The 22,795-nt window shown below is 28.7% G+C and overlaps 3 long non-coding RNA genes across 3 annotated transcripts; all 3 read right to left on the reverse strand.

Moving 5' to 3' along the window:
• Positions 1–1,350: 1,350 nt before the first annotated feature.
• On the reverse strand, positions 1,351–4,264 carry LOC127071701 (uncharacterized). The gene is made up of 4 exons (XR_007785201.1): positions 4,119–4,264; positions 3,976–4,037; positions 3,255–3,876; positions 1,351–3,075 (listed from the first exon to the last, which is right to left on the reverse strand). It is a non-coding gene; the product is annotated as an uncharacterized LOC127071701 (long non-coding RNA).
• Positions 4,265–8,741: 4,477 nt separating this feature from the next.
• LOC127071699 (uncharacterized) lies at positions 8,742–11,705 on the reverse strand. The gene is made up of 4 exons (XR_007785199.1): positions 11,566–11,705; positions 11,423–11,484; positions 10,702–11,323; positions 8,742–10,522 (listed from the first exon to the last, which is right to left on the reverse strand). It is a non-coding gene; the product is annotated as an uncharacterized LOC127071699 (long non-coding RNA).
• Positions 11,706–16,520: 4,815 nt separating this feature from the next.
• On the reverse strand, positions 16,521–20,188 carry LOC127071517 (uncharacterized). Its single transcript, XR_007785090.1, has 4 exons — positions 20,046–20,188; positions 19,902–19,961; positions 19,197–19,802; positions 16,521–18,293 (listed from the first exon to the last, which is right to left on the reverse strand). It is a non-coding gene; the product is annotated as an uncharacterized LOC127071517 (long non-coding RNA).
• Between the last annotated feature and the right edge of the window lie 2,607 nt (positions 20,189–22,795).

The raw sequence follows: 22,795 nt of genomic DNA on the forward strand, positions 1-22,795 counted from the left end.
TATTCGTCATTATTATAATTAAAAATAAAGTAATGTTTGAATTTAATGTTCCAAGTTGTTTGTCATAATATTTTCGTTATGTACTTATAAAATATTCATAGTATTTAATAAATATTCATAATGCTCTTATAAATATTCCCAATATTTAATAATTTTCTGGGTTGCGTGCATTCCCTTGTTAATAATAGCTAATAGAAATTTAATGAGACTGCATATCATATAATGTATACATATATATATATCGTTACGTACTTATGTTTAAACGTTTTATGATTGGTTCATTACTTGCGTTTGGTCTCGTGCATGCGCATACCAGGCTGTTTTTATTAGGTGAGGGGATACGAGTGCGCGCGTACCCTTGTGTGTGTATGTGTCTATGTGTATAATCCCTCTTCAGAAGTACACAACTTCATGTATGGAAGGTATTTCTTTCCTTGTTTTCCTCTCATCAAACTGTAACAGACTGGAAATACGGTTATCAGTATAATTCAATTATCAGTTTATGTAGCCGCATCACTGAGTTAATTACTTAAATCTTCTACAGAGTGATGGACAACGTCACTAATTTATTTTTTTTATATGAATGTCTATATTTGTTTGAAAATTTTGTTTAACAATTTTTGATAAAGTATTTATTTATTCAAAATCTTGAAAGCAAATGATTCCATAATTCTTATAGTTATCTAATATTTCATATTTTATAATTTAAACTAATTAGTTCCTGCGAAATTATTATATTTCTCCAAAGGTCCAATTTATATTACGTATAACCGAACATAGGAATGATTTTATCATATTTCTAATAACATAATATTTAGGATTGTATAACGTGAATAATGTTATTTCTCAAAAAACGGACATATAATGGAAATCTTACAGTATACTTTTCCCGACATTAATTAATACTTCTGATAAAAGTGGAGATCATGTATATTTTTTTCTAGCTGTTCTATTTTAACGGTAACTTGAAGAATAAGTAACTATAAAAAAATCAATAAGAGTACAAATTCTGTCCTTGAAAAAAAAAAAATAAACAAAATTGTATTCTTACCAAGTGAAATGATCGAAAGTATACGCATATGGAGAATGATCGATAAGGAGGAACAAAAATATAAAAAGGTATGCAAAGAAGAAAGGAAAATAAGTATAAAAAAATTTCGTTATTAACGTTCCCAAATTATTGATAACATTGTAATTAGATTAAAGAAAACAATAATCTCAATATTTGAAACAATATATGAAGTCAATATATGAAAATTAGTAAGTGAAGTAAAGAGCGTATGCTCGGATTAATGTTAGGTACAATGAGAGGAGTTGCAACCAGGAAGATAGGTAATGTAGAACTCGTGATTTTATATTTTAAATTATTTTATTCATTGAGTGGGTATACACAGTCCATATTTGCGAGTGTTGGACATACTATTCATTCTGATTTCATTCGCATTGACAAGTTATAAGAAGTTCCAAAAAAGGTACTACTATTGTCAAGAATAGTATATACTTGGTAACATACATCATATTTGAATTTTTTTGTATCAGACTGTCAATGATCATGCAATATTATAAGTTATTGTTTGGTTTGTAGGGAGTCTCGTAAGATCGAACTATTTTCAGTAGTCCTTCCTAAGTTCATTACGTACATGAATATACTTTTCTGATTAGTTTCAAACATAGATTATATACATATGCATAGATATACATAGACACATACATGTATATATCACTACGTACCCATATATAATTAGATTCACATACCTATATATTCATATACGCACTCCGATAACTTTCATCTACCCATATTTATCTATGAATCCATAAACGTACAAAAGAAATTAAATTATTGATAAATTAATAACACATCTATTTTCTTTTTGATTTTAAAGTTTTCTCTTTGATTTAAAAATTTTCTTGAATTTATTGTAAAAAAAAAATTAAAAAATAATTATTTTAAATTAACATTGAAAAAAAATTATTTTAGATTAAAATTTAAAAAAGGTCATTCTAATATTTTTTTTTTATTTTATTATAAATCTTATTTCCTTCTTGATCCTTTTTCATTGTTTCAAATCTAATTCTTTTTTTATTTTAACAATTACTTTTTAATATTAATTCCCTTTCTGAATTCAGTTTATTTTTTCAATTTCATTTCAACTATTTTTGCTTCTGGATATCGCCTCAGAGAAATCGCCAAAAAAACTAAGATATCTCATTGATGAAGATAGTAATGAAAATGATAATGTAAAGGTACTACCTCAAAATTTGTCTTACTGTACAAAATCATAAGGAATAAAGTTCTGATTTTTTGTAAAACAATGTGATCCTAAATGTCTACAAATTCATATAAATCAAATAACGTTACAATATATTAGCGGGCTTTAAAGTTATGCGATATCATATGGTATAGTATATACCATGTTCGAGTGACGAATTTCCTGCTAATTAACGGCAAAGACGGGGCAGAATACAAAGGATTAATACGGAAAAATATAAAACTATCATTAATTCGCTGTTTATCATCCTTCTAGAGATAGAACGAAGAATTTGTATCATTTTACTTGGCCTATGATAAATTTATAATTATTATTTTTATAGTAATTTTTATAGTACTTTAAGTTTTAAAAGAAACTTTGAAACTTATTTTAAATTTTATTTTTGAAAGTTATTTTAATTTATTTTCTGCTAGATTTAAATTCCGAACTGGCAGTCATGGTAATGTATAAAGACAACGAAACGAAACTTTTGGCTGATTTTGACAATTAACCGAATTTTCCTTTGTATTCCGACGAGCAAATATCAAAACTCTCTCTTTCTATAGGTGAATATTTCAGAATTAATAATTTTGGAAACATTTGCATTTATATAAATGATATGCGGAATTGAATAAATTAATATTTCAATACAGAAAGTTCGCTTAAGCGTTACAAAACATAAAATAGTTTTTCTTTAATTTTGAATTCTAAATCGTTGCCTTCAACTAATAATAACAGAAACGAACCTTTCATTGACTTTGACTTGCCTCCGTTACCGGATCAGTTCTCCTTGGTCTCCCGACGGGCAGACGTCGAAGCACCCTCACTGCAGTTTAAAAAGAATAGAAAACACTACATTAACGTACATATATATAAGAAAAAATATTATATAAGTTTACCTATATTATATAAAATTGTCTACAGCATGATACATAAAGGTAAAAGTCTATAAAAGTAAATCCTACGATATTCAACGTTATAAAATTCAAATATGATTTATCTTACCCAGAACACGAAGTGCAACATAACACCAGCGATTCTCAACATCGATTCCAGAATTGTAGGCATTTTTCCGATTACTTCCGTTTGGATGATTGTTCTATTTCCCAGAATGTCGTTATTCTTTTGGAACTAATTAGCGGTGCTCATGTTGGCGTCTTGATTTAGAATAAGCTTGTCAATCTCTCGTCAAATAGCTTGTATCTTCTTTTAAATCACTTAAATTATTCTCCCACTATTTTCCTCACCATGACAAGCATTTCTTCCGCGGTAATCCAATCATAAATTTATCAATAGTTTTGAATCCATTCTAAAGTTTCGGGGAATTTTTTTTTTCTTTCATCTTTCTTTTCTGCTTTTGAATCCTTTTTATATTTTTTGATTTCCAATATCGATCATTCTCCATATCCATATGTGTATCCTTTCGATCATTTTACTATTTAGGTATCGAATTTTGTTCATCTTTTTTTACAGGATTATATTAGATACATATACGTAGATCTTAGATATTTTAGCGCGTATACAAATGTATTGGTAGATAAACATAATGATATATAAGAACGTAGCAATATATACTTATAAGTGTGTGTGTATAGCTACACATATGAATATATGTTTCGTGCTCCGGCTGAAAAGAGTAAGAAAAATTACTTTCACGTACCTATGTGGAAGAAAAAATATATAAGATTATATCTAAGCAAATTTAAACGAAATTTAATGAACTTACGGAAAGCTAGCAGAAATACTTCCATCTTCTTCTATTGATAATTACACCTTACAGAACTTGCTCTAAAGAAAACAGTTTGGCGTTAATATTGCATTACGTTTGATGGATTGAAACAAGAAGAATTCAAATATGACTTTTCTCACCGGATGGATATTGTTTGAACGATTGTATAAATGATTTCCATAGTTGCGACTGGTTATATATCACCCTTGACCGTTTCTCTTCCGAAATTTTGGTAACTTGCCTCGACAAGGTCCCGATTCGGAATGTCCAGCTTAATCAATTCTGGCGGACGGCTTTTACAGTGATATTCATATGAGCGTGCGCTGTTTATGTTCTCCCACTATTTTTCGCATCTTAATGAATACACCAATCCCGGAAATTCTGTTAAAATTACTTATAATTCTGGATCAATACTATCCCTACACGGGAAATATTTTTTTTCTTTTTTACATTTTACGAATAGAATGTTGTTTATCCGTTTCTCCAGGATGGGATTCTTTTTTGTATTTATTTATTTATTTATTATTTATTTTTTATTTTTATGAAGAAAACGTGGACATTTTGTAGAAAATCGAATAAAAAATATTGTATTTAGAAGAAAAGTTTATTTCATGGAAAAGCTATCTTTTACACTATTTATAACTTATGGTTTTAGCGATATCTAACCGTTGATCATATAATATACTATGAGATACTATGATATTAGAGAAAAGTGTAATACATCTCTAATATCCAAAAATAATAATTTGAAATAAATGTTGGAGATAGTATACTATATTCGGTTATGCGTAGTAAAAAATATACGATTAGAGAAATATAGTATTTTCTTAGGAATTAATTAGTTTAGATCACACAATTCAAAATATCAGATAATCAGATTTGTTATTGCATTATTCTTTTAACTTCTGGAATAAGTGAATTTCTGGTAACATATTTTTAATTAAAATTTTCAGAAAAATGTAGACGTTTACATAAAGAAACTTCATAAAAAATCAGTGACGTCGTGAAACGTTCTGCAAAAGACAATCTTAGAGAATAATAAAACGATGCTTCTAAATGTATTATCGCATTGTTTATTACAGCTTGATGAGAGGAAATAAAGCGGTAAAATACCTTTAATTCCTGACGTGATTATTTCGCAAGAGGGATTTTACTTTTACATACAAAAACACACGCGCGAGAATTTCATTGGCTCATATATATACGCACAAGTGTACACGCAGAGCAAGAAAGAGAATAAGAAAGGATTATAAAGGATGATCCATAGAAACGTACGTAAAACACGTATGTAGATTTATTCTGTATTAAAATTATTTAACGAAAATACCAAAGATCTACGTTTCGTGTAGATGCCCGTTTTAGTCCCTTTGATGACTACTCTGATTTCAATCGATTATATCCTCTAGCTAAAGCTGCTCATGTCCGAATCCTTTGTTAGATTATCCTCCTCACTGTACCGATCGAATATTCCTTCCAATAGACAGAGCCATATTAATTTCGTTGATCTAAAAATTCATTTTCTCTCAATCTGTATCTTTCTCGTCTCTCTTGACCGTGTAATAAGAAAATAGTGATTCAAAGTGAGTCAAAGTGAAAAAGATATTATTATAAAAAAGAAGGAAAATGATGTAGAATTTTTTCTTGATCCATATTTTTTACTACTGCGTAATGAAAAGAAGAAATGTAACCGGAAAAGGAGATAATATTACGAGAATAAGTTTTCAAGTAATAAATTTTGCTATTGAGCAATATGGAAGTAGATATTTACGGTCAAATTTTTTGGCAAATTTGTAATTAATTTATGAATTAACTTCTTTGTTGTAAAATTTATATTTAATATTATTTTTAAGTAGGACCGAAACGTTGCAAAGAAACATTAAATACTTCGTATATGTACAAACGTATTATTTCATAGTGATTAATGTTAATAATTACAATAATAGTTATAATTGTAATTAATATTACTATAATTATTAATTGTAATGATGTAATTATATCATAATAATTACAGTTCTGCTAACCTTGTACCGATAAGGTAGATACGACAGTATATCTTCGAAGGTTTAATTCTTATCGCAACTATTGTTTTGTAAATATATTATTATATTTATTCGGCATAGATGATCGGGTGGAAAATTAGATGTCGATTGGGTTCGTGAAATGTTCAAGCCCTTTGATTTCCGGAATCTTCAGCAACGTTAATATCGAGCGTTAGTGTAGAGAAGTAACTGTACGCAAGACATAACATAAGTAAAGTGGTAATAATGGCCAAGAAGTTGCAGGATCTACGAAAAGGTTTATTATCACAGAAAACACAAAACGGAGGAAACAAAGACTCGATTTCTTGCAAAGTGTCTCAATTATTTTTAATCATTACAATAGTAAAATTTTCAATATTTTAGTAAAAGGCAATTATTGAAAGACATGTAAATCTTAGACAGATGAGATTGATAAGACAGAATATCTCAATTTGTTTGATTCTCATCGAAATTTGTTTTGCCAATCAAACAGGATCGGCGGGAAAAATAGAAGTCGACGCGTTGCGTGAAATATTCAAACGCTTTGAATTCAGCTATGTAGAGAATTCAATTAGTAAAATGTATCAATTATATTGGCGACGATAAATCAAAATATATAGGAGTATGATGGGTTTCTTTTCGTACGCTCCTTCCGTTTTCATAAAAAGAACTAGTATCGAATGTCAAAGAAAGCCATGTACAACGATTATCAAAATTCTTGAAAAGTTCTTTCAACGAAGCTTTTTACTACTACGTACTTGTTGATAATATTGGTATTAAATATCGGCATTGGCCAAAATTTCGTTGCATGTACTGAGCATCAGGATCGAGCTTTCATCGATTAGTTGGAATCCGAGCCGCGCGGAGGGTGAATGGCTTGTAGCCATGGACAACCCCCATTCCATGAAGCTACGATTGATGCTAAGAGTACTCTAAACAGGCCCTGTAAAAACGATTGGAGATAAGTTTGGCACATATTTGAAACTATAAACGTTTTCTCAAAACATTGTTTTTAAAGTCGATGGATGTCATATTTAGAAAATTGTTCGATGGATATTTATAAAATTTACATAAAATTTTTTTATTTTGCATTATATCTGTAGATAAAAGACTAGATTAATGGAAGTATTCCATAACAGACTAATATAGCTTCCATTTATAGTCTATTATGTACATAATTTTATATAATAATTTTAGTACGGAATATTTTAAAATTATGTGAAAACGTCAATTCCAGGTTTATATTGCATTATCATCATTATTCAATCAATTTAAATTATGTCATTATTGTGACATTATTCGTCATTATTATAATTATAAATAGAATAATGTTTGAGTTTAATGTTTCGAGTTGTTTGTCATAATAATTACGTTTTGTACTAATAAAATATTCATAATATTCTTATAAATATTCATAATATTTATTAATTTCCTGAGTTGCGTGTATTCCTTTGTTAATAATTTCCAATAGAAATTTATTGAAAATGAATATCATGAATAATACATACATCCATATATATTGACACGTACTTCGTATTGAACGTTTTATGATTGGTCTTCTACTTGTTTGCTCTCGTGCATGCGCATACGAGGCTGTTTTTATTAGGTGAGGGGTTACGAGTGAGAGCGCACCTTTGTGTGTGTTTGTGTCTGTGTGTGTAAATCCCTCATTAAATATAACAACGTCATGTATGGAAGGTGCTTCTTTCCCTATTTTTCTCTCATCAAACTGTAGCATACAGGAAATACGATAATGAGTGTAATTTAATTATCAGTTTATGTAGCCATATCACTAAGTTAATCATTTATATCTTCTACAGAGTGATGGACAACGTCACTAATTTAGTTTTTCACATGAATGTCTACATTTTTTTTTAAATTTTTGGTTTAAAATTTTTGATCAAGGATTTACTTATCCAAAATCTTGAAAGCAAATGATGCAATAATTCTTATAGTTATCTAATATTTCATATTTTATGATCTAAACTACTCAGTTCCTATGAGATTACTACATTTCTCCAAAGGTCCAATTTATATTCCGTATAACCGAACATAGTAATGATTTTATCATATTTCTAGTAACATAATATTTGGGATTGTATAGTGTGAATAATGTTATATCTCAAAAAATGGACATATAATGTAAATCTTACAGTATACTTTTCCCGACCTTAATTACTATTTCTGATAAAAGTAGAGATCATGTATATTTTTTTCTAGCTGTTTCTATTCGATCAATCGATCAATATCGCTCAAAGCAGTAGTTAAAAATGATGTGGAAACATTGTTTCTCATGAAATAACCTTTCCTTCTAAAAGCAATCCTTCAAATCCTATTTTAACGGTAACGTCAAAGTTGTCTTCTTGTCAAAGAATAAGTAACTATATATAAATAAATAAGAGTACGAATTCTCTCCTTGAAAAAATAAATAAACAAAATTGAATTCTTACAAAGTGAAATGATCGAAAGTGTAAGGATACGGAGAATTATCGATAGGAAGAAACAAGAATATAAATAGGTATCGAAAGAAGAATAGAAAATAAGTATAAAAATAGTTTCGTTAGTATCCATATTATTGATAACGTTGTAATTAGATTAAAGAAAACAATAATCTCAATATTTGAAGCAATATATGAAGTCAATATATGAAAAGTAGTAGGTGGAGTTAAGAGCGCACGCTCGGATTAATGAGCGGTACTATGAGAGGAGGTGCGACCAGGATGATAGGTAACGGAGAACTCATGATTTTATATTTTAATTGATTTTATTCATTGAATGGGTATACAGAATCGATATTAGCGAGTGTTGGACTAACTGTTCATTCTGATTTCATTCGCAATGACAAGTTATAAGAAGTTCCAAAAAAGGTACTATTATTGCCAAGAATAGTATATACTTGGTAACATAAATCATGTTTGAATTTTTTGTGTGTCAATCTATCAATTATCATGTAATATTATTGGTTACTTTTGTTTTGTAGGGAGTTTCGTAAGATAGAACTGTTTTCGTTAGTCCTTCGTAAATGCATTACACACATGAATATATATTTCTGAATAGCTTCAAACGTTACATAGATTATATACATATGCATAGATATACACAGACACATACATGTATATATCACTACGTACCCATATATAATTATATTTACATACCTTTACATTCATATAGGCACTGGTATATCTTTCATCTACTTATATTTATCTATGAATCCATAAACGTTCAATAGAAATTAAATTAATGATAAATGAATAATACTTATTTTTTCTTTTTGATTTTAAAGAAATTTTTTTGAATTTATTGTCAAAAAGAAAATTAAAGCATAATTTAAAATAAAAAGAAATAAAAAATTAAAATTGAAAAAAAATTAATTTAAATTAACATTGAATAAAATTATTTTAAATTAAAGTTTAAGAATGATCATTGGAATGTTTTTTTTTTATTTTAATTAAAAATTTTATTTTTTAATTTTAATTCTTTCTTGATTTTTTTCTTATTTTTTCATTTCAAATTTCCTCTTTGATTTTAATAATTACTTTTCAATATTAATTTCTTTGTTGGATTCTGTTTATTTTTTAATTTTCATTTTCACCGTTTGCTTCTGGATATCGCCTCAGGGAAATCAAAGCCAAAAAAACAAAGATATCTCATTGATAAGGGTAGCAATGAAAATGATAATGTAAAGGCACGACCTTAAAATTTGTCCTACTGTCTTAAATCATAAGGAATAAAGTTCTGATTTTTTGTAAAACAATGTGATCCTAAATGTCTAAAAATTCATATAAATCAAATAACATTCTAATATATTAGCGGGCGTTAAAGTTATGCGGTATCATATGGTACAGTATATAGCATGTTCGAGTGACGAATTTGCTGCTAATTAACGACCCAGACAGTGAAAAGTACAAAGGATAAATTCGGAAAAATATGAAACTATTATTAATTCGATTTTTAACATCCATCTAGAGATAGAACGAAGAATTTGTATTATTTTATTTGGCCTATGATCAATTTATAATCATTATTTTTATAGTAATTTTTATATAGTACTTTAACTTTTAAAAGGAACTTTGAAAGTTATTTTAAAACTTTGAAAGTTATTTTAATTTATTTTCTGCTAGATTTAAATTCCGAACTGGCAGCTATTGTATAAGTAACGAAGTAATGTATAAGGCAACGAAAACAAACTTTTGGCAGATTTCGACAATTACCCGAATATTCCTTTGTACTTCGACAAGTAAATATCAAAACTCTCTCATTCTAATGGTGAATAGATGAGAGTTAATAATTTCGGAACCATTTGCATTTATATAAATGATATGCGGAATTGAATATACTAATATTTAAACACAGTAAGTTCGCTTAAGCGTTACAAAACATAAAATAGTTTTTCTTTAATTTTGAATTCTAAATCGTTGCCTTCAACTAATAATAACAGAAACAAACCTTGCATTGACTTTGTCTTGCCTCCGTTACCGGATCCGTCCTTCTTGATCCACCGACGGGCAGACATCGCAGCTCCCTCGCTGCAGTTTAAAAAGAATAGAAAACACTACATTAACGTACATATATATAAGAAAAAATATTATATAAGTTTACCTATATTATATAAAATTGTCTACAGCATGATACATAAAGGTAAAAGTCTATAAAAGTAAATCCTACGATATTCAACGTTATAAAATTCGAATATGATTTATCTTACCCAGAACACGAAGTGCAAACTATCACCAGCGATTCTCAACATCGACTCCAGAATTACAGGCATTTTTTCGGTTACTTCCGTTTGGATGATGGTTCTTTTTCCCAGATCGTTGTTATTCTTTCGGAACTAATTAGCGGTGGTCATGTTGGCGTCTTGATTTAGAATAAGCTTGTCAATCTCTCGTCAAATAGCTTGTATCTTCTTTTAAATCACTTAAATTATTCTCCCTCTATTTTCCTCACCATGACAAGCATTTCTTCCGCGGTAATCCAATCATAAATTTATCAATAGTTTTGAATCCATTCTAAAGTTTCGGGGAATTTTTTTTTTCTTTCATCTTTCTTTTCTGCTTTTGAATCCTTTTTATATTTTTTGATTTCCAATATCGATCATTCTCCATATCCATATGTGTATCCTTTCGATCATTTTACTATTTAGGTATCGAATTTTGTTCATCTTTTTTTCCAGGATTATATTAGATACATATATGTAGATCTTAGATATTTGAGCGCGTATACAAATGTATTGGTAGATAAACATAATTATATATAAGTACGTAGCAATATATACTTATAAGTGTGTGTGTATAGCTACACATATGAATATATGTTTCGTGCTCCGGCTGAAAAGAGTAAGAAAAATTACTTTCACGTACCTATGTGGAAGAAAAAATATATAAGATTATATCTAAGCAAATTTAAACGAAATTTAATGAACTTACGGAAAGCTAGCAGAAATACTTCCATCTTCTTCTATTGATAATTACACTTTATAGAATTTGCTCTAAAGAAAATAATTTCCCGTTAATATTGCATTACGATTGATAGATTTAAACAAAAAGAATTCAAATATAATTTATCTCACCGGAAATTGTTTGAAATGGTATAAATGATATCCATATTTGCGAATGGATATATATCACTCTCGATCGTCTCTCTTTAGAAAGATTGGTAACTTGCCACGACAAGGTCCCGAATCACAATGTTCAGCTTAATCAATTCTCGCCGACAGCATTTACAGTGATATTGATACGAGCGTGCGCTGTTTATGTTCTCCCACTATTTTTCGCATCTTAATGAATACACCAATCCCGGAAATTCTATTAAAATTACCTATAATTTTGGATCAATACTACCCCTACACGGGAAATATTTTTTTTTCTTTTTTACATTTTACGAATGGAATGTTGTTTATCCGTTTCTCCAGGATGGGATTCTTTTTTGTATTTATTTATTTATTTATTATTTATTTTTTATTTTTATGAAGAAAACGTGGACATTTTGTAGAAAATCGAATAAAATATATTGTATTTAGAAGAAAAGTTTATTTCATGGAAAAGCTATCTTTTACACTATTTATAACTTATGGTTTTAGCGATATCTAACCGTTGATCATATAATATACTATGAGATACTATGATATTAGAGAAAAGTGTAATACATCTCTAATATCCAAAAATAATAATTTGAAATAAATGTTGGAGATAGTATACTATATTCGGTTATGCGTAGTAAAAAATATACGATTAGAGAAATATAGTATTTTCCTAGGAACTAATTAGTTTAGATCACACAATTCGAAATATCAGATAATCAGATTTGTTATTGCATTATTCTTTTAACTTCTGGAATAAGTGAATTTCTGGTAACATATTTTTAATTAAAATTTTCAGAAAAATGTAGACGTTTACATAAAGAAACTTCATAAAAAATCAGTGACGTCGTGAAACGTTCTGCAAAAGACAATCTTAGAGAATAATAAAACGATGCTTCTAAATGTATTATCGCATTGTTTATTACAGCTTGATGAGAGGAAATAAAGCGGTAAAATACCTTTAATTCCTGACGTGATTATTTCGCAAGAGGGATTTTACTTTTACATACAAAAACACACGCGCGAGAATTTCATTGGCTCATATATATACGCACAAGTGTACACGCAGAGCGAGAAAGAGGATAAGAAAGGATTATAAAGGATGATCCATAGAAACGTACGTAAAACACGTATGTAGATTTATTCTGTATTAAAATTATTTAACGAAAATATCAAAGATCTGCGTTTCGTGTGGATGACCGTTTTAGTCCCTTTGATAACTGATGTGATATCCTCTAGCTAAAGCTGCTCATCTTCGAATCCTTTGTTAGAGTTATTTTATCTCCTCACTCTACCGATCGTATATTCTTTCCAATAGACAGAGCCATATAAATCTCGTGGATCTAAAAATTCATTCTCTCTCAATCTGTATTTTTTTCCTCTCTCTCGACCGTGTAATAAGAAAATAGTGATTAATCTGTGTAAAATAAAGTATTAAAATAAAATACGTCAAAGTGAAAAAGATTTTATTATATAAAAAAAGAAATATGATGTAGAATTTCCGTTGGATACAAATTTTTTGTACTGCGTAATAAAAAAAAAAAAATGTAACAGGAAAAGGAGATAATATTTCGAGAAAAAGTTTTCAAGTAATAAATTTTGCTATTGATCAACACGGAAGGAGATATTTACGATCAAATTTTTTGGCAAATTTTATAAACAAAATATTAAAGTACATAATTTGTAGTATCATTTATATTTAGTAATATTTTTAAACATGATGGAAACTTTGCAAAAAAACGTTAAAAAATTCGTGTATGTACAAACCAATAATTTCATAGTGATTAATGTTAATAATTACAATAATAGTTATAATTGTAATTAATATTACTATAATTATTAATTGTGATAATGTAATTATATCATAAAAATTATAGTTCTGTTAATCTTGAACCGATAAGGTAGATACGGCAGTATATCTTGAAAGGTTTAATTCTCATCGCAACTATTGTTTTGTAAATATATTATTATATCTATTCGGCATAGATGATCGGCTGGAAAATTAGAAGTCGATGCAGTTCATGAAATGTTCAAGCCCTCTGATTTCAGGAATCTTCAACAACGTTAATATCGAGCGTTAGTGTAGAGAAGTAACTGTACGCAAGACACAACATAAGTAAAGTGGTAATAATGGCCAAGAAGTTGCAGGATCTACGAAAAGGTTTATTATCACAGAAAACACAAAACGGAGGAAACAAAGACTCGATTTCTTGCAAAGTGTCTCAATTATTATAAATCATTGCTAAAGTAATGTTTTTAACATTTTAGTAAAATGCAATTATTAAAATGCATGTAAATCTTGGACAGATGAGATTGATAAAACAGAATATCTCAATTTGTTTGATTCTCATCGAATTTGTTTTGCTAATCAAACAGGATCGGCGGGAAAATAGAAGTCGATGCGGTGCGTGAAATTTTCAAGCGCTTTGAATTCAGCTATGTGGAGAATTCAATGAGTAAAATGTATCAATTATATTGGCAACGCTAATTCGAAAATATATAGGGGAATGATGAATTCCTTTCCGTACGCTCCTTCCGTTGTCATGACAAGGAAAAAGTCCATATAGGCCATTTTCAAAACCGCATAGATTCAAAGCTTTGCGTTAGTAGATAGTAACGCTGATTTGTGATAGAAGCGAATTGACTCGAAATCTAATTAAAAACTGAGAAGAAAATTTTTCTGTTATCTTATTGAAAATGTCAGAAAAACGGTGAATCTGATACAAAAATGGAGGGTGCTGTATGGGCCAAGTTTTATAATAAGTTTTCAACGGATGGAAAGGGACGACACGATAATTCTTTTAACGAAACGGAGTCGTCGTGTTCGTGGCAGCGAGCGGAAGTCGCAGGAACATTCCTATATTATTAACATAAAACACCGCTTCACGACGTTAGTAAAGCAATTTTCAGCAATGTTCGATATATTAAAATTAATACATAATGCAACGAAATTTGAATGGTATTATTTGTCGACTGGCATCGGAAGTCAAAAAAGCCATGTATAACGATTTTCAAAATTGTTGAAAAGTTTTTTCAAGGAAGCTTTTTACTACTACGTATTTGTTGATGATGATCTTATTGAATATCGGCATTGGCCGAAATTGCGCAGCTTCTACTGAGAATCAAGATCGAGCACGCGTCGATTTGTTTGAATCCGAGTCGCGCGAAGGGTGAATGGCTTGTAGCCAAGGACAACCCTCATTCCATGAAGCTACGATTGATGCTAAGAGTACTCTAAACAGGGGCAGTAAAAACGATTGGAGATAAGTTTGGCCCATATTTGAAACTATAAACGTTTTCTCAAAACATTGTTTTTTCAAGTCGATGGATGCCATAGTTGGAAAATTGCTCGATGGATATTTGTAAAATTTACATAAAATTTTTTTATTTTGCATTATATCTGTAGATAAAAGACTAGATTAATGGAAGTATTCTATAATAGACTAATACAGCTTCCGTCTATTATGTACATAATTTTATATAATAATTTTAGTACGGAATATTTTAAAGTTATGTGAGAAACGTTAATTTGAGGTTTATGTTACATTATCATCATTATTCAATTAATTTAAATTATGTTATTATTATAACATTATTCGTCATTATTATAATTAGAAATAGAATAATGTTTGAATTTAATGTTCCAAGTTGTTTGTCATAATATTTACGTTTTGTACTTATAAAATATTTATAATAATTAATAAATATTCATAATATTCTTATAAATATTCCCAATATTTGTTAATTTGCTGGGTAGCGTGCATTCCCTTGTTAATAATAACTAATAGAAATTTATTGAAAATGCATATCATGAAGAATACATACATACATATATATCGTCACGTACTTCGTATTAAAGGTTTTATGATTGGTTCTCTACTTGCGTTTGCTTCCGTGCATGCGCATACGAAGCTGCATTTATTAGGCGAGGGGATACGCGTGCAGGCGTAATCGCGTGTGGGACTGTGTGTATAAATCCCTCTGTAGGAATAACAACTTCATGTATGGAACGTATTTCTTCCCTTGTTTTCCTCTCATCAAACTCTAGCAGACTGGAAATACGATAATCGGTATAATTTAATTATCGGTTTATGTAGCCGTATCACTAAGTTAATCATTTAAATCTTCTATAGAGTGGTGGACAACGTCTCTAATTTAGTTTCTTTATATGAATGCCTACATTTTTTCGGTATAAACTAATCAGTTCCTATGAAATTACTATGTTTCTCCAATGATCCCATTTATATTACGTATAACCGAACATAGCAATGATTTTATCATATTTCTAGTAACATAATATTTGGGATTGTATAGTGTAAATAATGTTATTTCTCAAGAAACGGACATATAATGTAAATCTTACAGTATACTTTTTCTAACATTAATTAATTCTTCTGATGAAAGTCGAGGGCATGTATATTTTTTTCTAGCTGTTGGTATTCGATCAACCGATCTACATCGCTCAAAGCAGTAGTTATAAATAATGTGGAAATATAGCTTCTCATAAAATAACCTTTCCTTCTAAATACAATCGTTTAAATTCTATTTTAATCGTAACGTGAATGTTGTCTTCTTGAAAAATAATTAGTTGTTAATTAATAAATAACAGAACAAATTCTCTCCTTGAAGAAAAAATAAACAAAATTGAATTTTTACGAAGAGAAATGATCGAAAGTGTAAGGATACGGAGAATTATCGATAGGAAGAAATAAAAATATAAATAGGTATCGATAGAAGAATAGAAAATAAGTATAAAAACAGTTTCGTTAGTATCCATCCCATATTATTGATAACGTTGTAATTAGATAAAGGAAACAATATTTGAAACGATATTTGAAGTCAATATATGAAAAGTAGTAGGTGGACTAAAGAGCGCATGCTCGGATTAATATTAGGTACTGTGAGAGGAGGTGTGACCATGATGATAGGTAATGGAGTACTCAAGATTTTGTAGTTTATTTTATTTTATTTATTGATTGGGTTTACATAGTTGTTATTGAACAAGCTGATCAGTCTGAATCGAGTTCTCGCAATGACAAGTTACAAGACATTCTAAAAGAGGTACGATCAGAAGTTGTATATAATCCATCTGCGGATTGCAATATTTAAATCATCTGTATCATTTGAAGCAATTTGTTTTCGGTAAGAGAAGTCATATTGGAATTTTTCTTTTATCAGTGTATTAGTTATAATTTAATTTTGAGAGCCAATTGTTTTTTTGTAATCAATAAGATCTAATTATTAATCGAGAAAGATGGAACTATTTTCCCTAGTCTTTCGTGAGATGATGACATGGAATATTGTAATTTTTTTTTTTCTTTCCGGACGGTATATGGATTATATACATATGCATAGATATACACAGACACATATATCTATATACCACTACACACTTACATATAATTATACCTCATATCTATATATTTATATATGCATTTGTATATCTATATTTTTCCTATATTTATCTGAATCTATAAACGTTCAAAAGAAATTAAATTAATGATAAGTTAATAATACATCACACATATTTTTTGATTTTAACGGAATTTTTTTTAATTTATTGTCAAAACAAAAATTAAAAAATTATTTAAAATAAAAAGAAATTAAAAGTAAAAAGAAGGAAAAAAATTGAAGTAGAGAAAAAATTATTTTAAATAAAAAGAAGAAAATAATTATTTTAAATTAAAATTAAAAAAAAAAACATTCTAATGTTTTTTTCTGATCTTAATTAAAAAAATTTACTTTTTTATTTTTAATTAAATAAGATTTTTTTAATTTTATTTTTTTTTAATTTTGTAATTCTACTTTCCTTTTTGATTTTTATAATTATTTTTCTATTTCAATTTCTTTTTTGATTTTAATTTATATTTTAAATTTCTTTTTGATCCTTTGTACCTGAATGTTCCCTCAGAGGGATTGTCAGAATGATGATGATATCTTTTTGATAATGACGGCAATGGAAATGATAGTGTAAAAGGACTGCTTCCAAATTTGTCATATTATAGAAAGTTATAAGGAATAAATTTCTCATTTTTTGTAAAAAAATATGATCCCGAGTGTCAAAAAATTCATATAAATCAAATATCTTTATAATATGTAAGCTGGTTCCAGAGTTATGCGATATAATATGGTATAGTATATACTATGTTTGCGTGACGAATTTGGAAATGTCCAAGAGGGTGCAGAGTACAAACGATTAATGCGGAAAAATATAAAACTATCATTCATTCACTATTTATCATCTTTCCAGAGAAAGAACGAAAAATTTGTATCATTTTACTTGGCGTTCGATAAATTTATAATTATTATTTTTATAGTAACTTTTATAGTATTTCCACTTTTGCCATATTAGAAATAATAAATAGATAATTTATTTGTATGTTCATAATCAATTTTCCTTTGTACTCTGACAAGTAAACATCAAAACTTTCTCTTTCTGATCGTGAATACTTGAGAATTGATAATTTCGGAAATATTTTCGTTTTATATATAATACGCGGAAATGGATAAACTAATATTTAAACAACAGTAAGTTCGCTTAAACGTTAGAAAACGGGAAATGCGCGTTAAACATAAAATAGTTTTTCTTTAATCTTGAATTTTGAATCGTTGTCTTCATGTAATAAGAACAAAAACAAACCTTTGGTTGACTTTGACGGTTACCGGATCACTTCTCCTTGGTCCTCCGAGGAGTAGACATCGAAGTTCTCTCACTACATCTGAAAAAATGAACAAAAAAAAAAAAAACGTTATAATATAAAAAAATATAATATATATATAAGAAAAAATATCATATAAGTAAAACATTATATTACTTCTTGACTATTTTATAATTATTCTAATTAAACGATTTATATGTTCACATTTAAAAAAACCATTAAAAAATTTTGATACCTTTGGTATTTTATTTTTAATAAAAATTTGTATTAGAAATACTTTCGTTTTCGGAAAAAGTTAAAAATATATAATTTATTTTTAGTATACTTTGTAAGAATTCCAATTATTTATCTAAAAATTTGAATCACATTCAGAATTTTATTTTCATCAGAACAAATGACCGAATCTCCTTGAAACTTTTTGAAATGAACTTTCGTATCGTGCAAACGGAGAATAGAATAATTCAGAAACAAAAACTAAAAGTTTGAGAACCAAAAGATACAGATTCAATTAGAATGAAAAACCATTTCTCAAAAAAAAATCGTTTCTCTGTTCATTTCTCTGTATTCTTGATTTTGTTAAATCGAATCAAACGAACAAATCAATTAGTATGTTGAATTCGTCCCGTAATAGCAAACAGCTAAAATCACATGGTTATACAAACTCTAATTACATTTTCTCTTCTATATAATATTATACAATAATGTGTCAAAGATAAATTTAAATTGTGAAAAAATAGAAAAAATACATAAGATATAGTGTAAAATAATAATAAAAAACTATGCAATTTTCTATAATATATTATAAAAGAGTATATCAACGGATATGAAATTATATGGATATAAAATTATATAAAATAATGTATAATATTTCTCTAATATAACTCATAGATACATATAAAGAACAATGCAGTTGTCAATAGCATGATATCCTACGATATAAAATTCAAATATGATTTAACTTACCAAGAATATGAAGTGCAGGATATCAGTAGCGATTCTCAACGTCGATTCCGGGCATTTCTTAGGTAGTACCATTTGCACGCTTTTCTCTTTCCTAGATCGTCCTTATCCTTTTGGAATTTTTTAGCACTGGTCATGTTGGTGTCTTGATCCAAAATAAGTTTGTCAAACTCTCATCAAATAGCTTGAATCTTCTTTTAAATTACTGAGATTGAGTCGAGCACACACTGTTTAGTTTCGCCACTATTTTTCTTATCTTGACGAGTATGTCTTCTCCGGTAATCCCATCGCAAAATTATCAATAATTTTGGATCGATACTAAAGTTACGGGAAATTTTTTTTGTTTTTATCTTTCTTTTCTGCTTTTGAATCCTTTTTATCCTTTTGATTTCCACTATCGATCTTTTTCCATATTCATCTTTCGTTCATTTTACTTTTTATGAATCGAATTTTGTTTATCTTTTTTTCCGGGATTGTATTAGATTGCAGATATATAAATGCACATATAGACATACTAATATGTAAGTATAATTAGATATAAATATGTAGCGATATATAGTTATAGATGGGTGTGTATATCTACACATATGAGTATAATCCGCCTACCGTCTGAAAAGATTAAGAAAAATTACATTCAAGTACCTATGCGTAAGAAAAAATATATAAGATTATCTCTAAGCTAATTTAAAGAAAATTTAAGAAACTTACGAAAAACTAGCGAAGATAGTTCCATCTTTCTGTATTAATAATTACATCTTACAGAATTTGCTGTAAAGAAAATAATTAGACATTAATATTGCATTACAATTGATAGATTGAAAGAAAAAAGAATTCAAATATGATTTATCTTACCGGATGGAAATTGTTTGAGATGAATGGATGGTTATATATTACTCTTGATCGTACCTCTTGAGAAAGTCTTATAACTTGTCATAACGGGTACTCGATTCAAAGTGACCAGCTTGTTCAATGCTTGCAGAGAGCTTGGACCCTCCCTTAAATAGTCCCGAACACAGAGTGGAGTGTGCGCCGTTTAGGTTCCCCCACTATTTTTTTTACATCGAAAAAAGCATATCATCCCCGGTGCTCTCAGCACAAGCTTACCAATAATTTTGGATCGATACTGAAGTCCCGGGAAATCTTTCTTTATCTTTTTCTTATATTTTAGAAATCAAGTTTTGTTTATCTATTTTTCGAGGAGGGAATTTCTTTGCTATTTATTTATTTATATTTATTTATTTTTATGAGAAAAATGTTGGCATTACCTAGAAAATAAAATAAAAATGAATATATTTAGAAGGAAAGTTTATTTCATGGAAAATCTATCTCTTTCTACACCATTTATAACTTATGCTTGGAACGACGTTGATCGGTTGATCATATAACGATAACTAGAAAAAACGTATAATAGATTTCTACTAATATCCGAAGTAATTATTAAAAGCAAACGTTAGAGGCAGTATTTTATAAGTGTCATATTATATGTGTATTTTGAGAAATTAAATCATTCGGATAATATAATCTCAAATATTGCTAGAATTTACTAAAATCATTGCTATATTCGGTTATACGTAACAAAAAATTAACTATTGTAGTTGTTCATATGAAAAAATTCATCGTGACATACTACGGTTTGATGAGAAGAAATCAATAAATAAAATAATTTTTATATCTGAAGTTATTATTTTTAAAAAAGGGATTTATACCTACACAGACACACTCACACGCTCAGGCATTTGATTTGCGCATACATCTGAGCACAAGCGTAGACGCAGAGGGAGAAAGATGATAATAAATAGAGTGATAGAAAGGACGATATATATGGAATTCTGTATTGCGCATGTGCATTTTCATTTAATTCCTATTAAAATTTCTTAACACGAGACCACTTTGATCTATGTTCCGCGTGGACGATGGTTATAGGGTCCTGCAATAGTCTCTCTAACTTAAATCGATTATATCCTATAGCACAATCTCTGCCTATCTGCTCGTCTTTTGAAAGAGTTATTATCTCTCTTCATTCCACCGTTTGAATAATCTATCGAATATACGACGGCAGATCTATCTAGTTGATTGAAAAATTCATTTCCTCTTGATCCGTTTAGAGTTTCTCGACCGTGTAATAAGAAATACTGACTCATTCGTATAAAACCTATCCAAGTAAAATACGTAAGAGAGAAAAATATAATTTTACGAAAAAAGAGAAATATGACGAAAAATTATATATGAAACCATATTTTTTATTAATTTTTAATAAAGAGAAATAAATGTAACAAGAAAAAGAAGGAATCTTACGAGAAAAAGTTTTTAAGCATTAGTCTTTGCTATTGAGGAATATGGAAGTAGATACGACTAACTACTAACAAATTCTGAAAACGGATTGTAAAAATAAAATTATATAGTATGAAAATTGTAGTATCATTTATATCTAATAGTATTCATGTACTATTCTCAAGAACAACTGAGATCGAGAAAAGAAACATTAAAAGTTTCGTATATGTAGAAACGAATGATTTCATAGAAATTAATCTTAATAATTACAATAACAATTATTATTGTAATAATTATTACACTAATTATTTGTAATAATGTAATTATATTATAAGATTTACAGTTTTACGTTATCTTTTCACTTTATAGAAATAAGTAAACTCGATGAGAAGAGCGTCGCAACGTCTATGTACAAATCTCACGTTCCTCTTATAGATGGACCTACGAAAGAATTTACTATCTTAGAAAACTAAAGACGGAGAAATCGACGATATAATTTCTTGCACAGTGTCTTAACTATTACTGATCATTATATTAGTGAAGTTTTCAACATTTTTATAAAATGCAATTATTGCAAGACCTGTGAATCTTGGACAGATATGATAAATATGGCAGAATATCTTCAACGCTTTAATTCTCATCGCAACTATTGTTCTGCAAACCATAGATGATCGGCAGGAAAATTAGAAATCGATACGCTTCGTGAAATGTACAAGCGCTTCGAATTCAGTTACGTAGAGAATTCAATTAGTAAAACGTATCAATTATATCGGCGACACTAATTCGAAAATATATAGAGAATGATGGATTCCTTTTCATGTGGTCTTTCCGTTGTCAAAAAAAAAAAATCCATGTAAGCCATGTTCAAAAACACATGGATACAAAGCTTTGCGCTAGTAAGTAAAAACGCTGATTTCAGTGACAGAAGCGAATTGATTGGAAATTTGACTGAAGACTATAAAGAAAATTTATCTGTTAACTTACAGTAAATGTCAGAAAAAACTATGATTCTGATACAAAAATGAAGGATGCTATGTGAGTCAAGTTTTATTATAAGTTTTCAACGGATGAAGAGATTCGACACGATAATTGTCCTAAAGAAACGGAATTGTCGCGTTTGTGGTAGCGATCGGAAATTATAGGAACACTCCTGTATTGTCAACATGAAACATCGCTTCACGACGACGTTAGCACAGCATATATTCGTCCGATATATAACAGTCAATACAGAACGCAGCAAAAGTTTGAACGAAATTATTTGTCGAATAACACCGAAATTCAAGAAAAGTAGTTTACATCGATTATCACAATTGTTGACAACGCAAGTACTA

This window comes from Vespula vulgaris, chromosome 22, assembly GCF_905475345.1.
Source record: "Vespula vulgaris chromosome 22, iyVesVulg1.1, whole genome shotgun sequence".
Taxonomy (NCBI): domain Eukaryota; kingdom Metazoa; phylum Arthropoda; class Insecta; order Hymenoptera; family Vespidae; genus Vespula; species Vespula vulgaris.